The sequence below is a fragment of the Varanus komodoensis genome, unplaced genomic scaffold (genome assembly GCF_004798865.1).
Source record: "Varanus komodoensis strain SLA01 unplaced genomic scaffold, ASM479886v1 scaffold1347, whole genome shotgun sequence".
Taxonomy (NCBI): domain Eukaryota; kingdom Metazoa; phylum Chordata; class Lepidosauria; order Squamata; family Varanidae; genus Varanus; species Varanus komodoensis.
Window position 1 is genome coordinate 13,471 of NW_025335389.1, and position 3,504 is coordinate 16,974.

Genomic DNA, 3,504 nt, shown 5'->3' on the forward strand with positions numbered 1-3,504 from the left:
TGATTTCCACGGTTAGAAGGCCAATCCATGTTGTGAAACTGAGTCCACAGATCCCCTGTAGAGGGTTTTCTCCTGGGGGGTTTTGTATTTGCCAGTGTGAGCCATTGAGCCAGGCCTGTTTGCTGACCTCCGTCTTTCGGCCACAACCAAGTTGTCTTGCACCCACAGTGTGTATTCCAGGCTGTACCAAGTTGCACTTACCAGCCTCATTTGTGTGAAGAATGCAGAGCAGTCAGCATGCACACCTGGTTGCCCATCCGGCTGCAGGCCAGGGCCTTTCCAGCTGGGCAAAAACAAAGCCCCATGCAGCCACCGCACCAGATTCTCTCTCACACACAGGGAGCCTATCCCAGCATGTGCCAATTGGCTGTGCAGATGTTGCTAGTCCACCATCATCACCCCAAGCGGTAGAGGGCTTTCAATGATCCTTACCTGCAGCGGCTTCACATGGAAATTGTTTTCATATTTAAACAAATATGATTTCTTTTCCTTTTCACTCCGCTTTAGTTCATCTGGGACAGCATGTGCCTGCCCTCCTCTAACCTGCATGTCTGTTTTACCTGGTCCTCGGTTTGAATCCAGACATATAACACGTTCCAGGTGTAAGAAATCCATGCTGGGTTTTCACCAGCACAACTAAAGCATAAGCATTCTATTATACAATGAGGCAGTATTCAAAAACTGAAAACTTAGAAATTAGGAAGTCCACTGTTTTCTTCTTACAAGGACAGATGGTATAGAAGGGAGTCACAAAATTAACAGAAGTACACAGAGACAGCCAGAGTAACAACTGCAAGCAACTCCCCCTCTTTCCTTCCGCATCATCATCTGGGCTACTTAGCATTAGGCAACTGCTAGTCTCTTTGCTCCAAGTCTTCAAGCCGGAACCCGATCCTGGTCTGCTTTTCTTCGGGGCTCTTCTCCCTTGCCCCCTCCAGTTGTGGGCCCTTGGCTGACCCTGATGTCAGCTCCTTCTCATCCTGGTGTGTTATGCTGCTGGTCCTCCCTTGCAGGGTTGGCGTTTGAGCAGGAACTTCAGGTCCTCCACGAGTTCCACGGTCCCCTGGTCTCCCTGTGGTTTTCGGAGCTTTTCCCAGCCTGGGGCAACGTTCCCACGGAGGCACTTCCTCCGATCTCTCTGCTGTGTGTGGCGAGGGGCACCTGGGCGCGCTCCTCCCACGGCAGCCATGGTCTCCAGGCGGTCCAGTCTCAGGCCAGTCAGCTGACGTGAGCCAGCAGCCCCCTTCCCTTGTGCCACGGCAAGCCATGGGCAGCAACCACCAGTGGCCGCAGCTTCACACACTGCAGGCAGGCAGGCAATCAGGCATGGCTGCTTTGGCCTTGCCGGGCAGCCAGCATGGCCCCTCTGCGCTCGGAGAAGGAGCGATGCCGGCCAGCTCGCCATTGCCGCAGCGGGACGGGAAGAAATGCCTGCCGAGTCCGGTGCCGGAGAGGACCAGCTCCACCCCCCTCCCTCCTTGTTCGCCCTTCCATGCCAGTATTCGCCCTGTGCTGGGGAGCAGCCATGAGCATCCCAAGAGAGCGCTGGCTGCCAGTTTTCTAAGCCTGCAGGTATATAAAGCACTATATATATATATAGTGGGAGTCTGACAAACCTCCTTCTTCCTTTCTTGAGGCAGCTGAAATCCCCCCCCCCCGAAAGTCAGAAAGCCAGATTCTGCACCTGTCCTTGTGAGGTTTGCATCTTTTTCCTTGGTGACCCAATGAAATCCGGCAGAGGTGCATTGGCCTGTGGCAATTTAAAGATTGTTCATATACAGCAGTTAGAACAGCATTAATGTCTCTGGTCCATTTAAAAAAGTCCCCAGCCAGTGTTTGAGGGAAAGGTGGGTGAATTCCCTCCTCCCCTGAGTGAGGGTGGTTCCACACAACTGGCTTTTCCTCTAAGCTGTTTCCAAAAACTGAATCCCACCCGCAACATTCTCAAAGATCTGCACACAAGGCTTAGTGCACGGGCACCCATTGCTTAGTGCACAAAAACTTGGAGAACAAAACTTAATGCAAAACAAAAACAGAAAACAATGGAAGGATCTTAGAAGAACATTAGCGCAGACGCACACACACACACACGCACACAAGGAGGAAGAGGAAAATGGATAGCAGCACTGATTACAAACTGAGAATTTAAACACCAAATCCCAAGCCTTTTGACCACCTCAAACGATGAGGCTGGCTGGTCTATGGCTTACTCAAGAGTAGCTAAACAAAACACAGGCAAACAGAGTTCTCATAGCAAGCTGAGCTCCTCTCTCTCTTTGAGGGAGCAACTTGCCAGCCCGAGAAACCCCTGCTTTCTTTTCTTTCCTGGGCCCTAAAGGTAGCCAGTTTGAAGGGCTGGTGATTCCAAACCGCAGCCATTGGGCTAGGATTCAGCTGCCCATTCATGCCCTCCTGGCCATGAGAACCATTATTGCACCCAGACCTGGAGTTGAAGTGCCACACTCAGCATGCCCAAAGAGGGACAGTGCCAAGGATTGTTCCTACAAGCCAGGCTCCAGCTGTACGTGGACCAAGAACTACCAGAAGTACAAACAGGGTTTCAAAGAGGCAGAGGAGCTATAGATCCAATTGCCAACATGGACTGGATCATGGAGGAAGATAGGGGGTTCCCAGAAAAGCATCTACTTCCGCTTCATTGACTATGCTAAAGCCTTTGATTGATTGATCACAATAAATTGTGGTAAACTCCTAAAGAGATGGGAACACCAGATCTTTTTTGTTTCTTGAGAAACTTGTCAAGAAGCAATAGTGAGAATTAGACATAGAACAACATATAGGTTCAAAATTGGGAAGGAATACAGCAAGGCTGTATTTTGTCCCCCTGCCTATTTAACTTATATGCAGAGCACATCATGCGAAAGGCTAGGCTAGATGGATCACAAGTAGAAATTAAGATTCCTGGGAGAAATATCAACAACCTCAAATATGCAGATGATACCACTCTAATGACAGTAAGTGAAGAGGAACTAAAGAGCCTCTTGATGCAGGTGAAAGAAGAAAGAACAAAAGTCAGCTTGAAATTTTACATCCAGAAAACTAAAATCATAGCATCTGGTCCTATCAATTCCTGGCAAATAGATGGGAAAGAAATGGAGACAGTGACAGATTTTATTTTCCTGGGCTCCAAGATTACTGCAGGTGGGGACTTCAACCAAGTATTTAAAAGACGGTTGCTCCTTGGGAGTAAAGCTATGGCAAATCTAGACAGCATCCTAAAAAGCAGAGACATCACCCTGCCAACAAAAGTTCATATAGTCAAGGCCATGATTTCTCCAGTTGCAATGTATGCCTATGAAAGCTGGACCATAAGGAAAACACGTAAGAATTGAGGTCTTTGAATTGTGGTGCTAGAAAAGACTCCTGCAAGTCCCATGGACAGCAAGGAGATCAAACCAGTCAGTCTTAGGGGGCATCAACCCTGACTGCTCCTTAGAAGGCCAGATCCTGAAGATGAAACTCAAATACCTTAGCCATCCAGTGAGA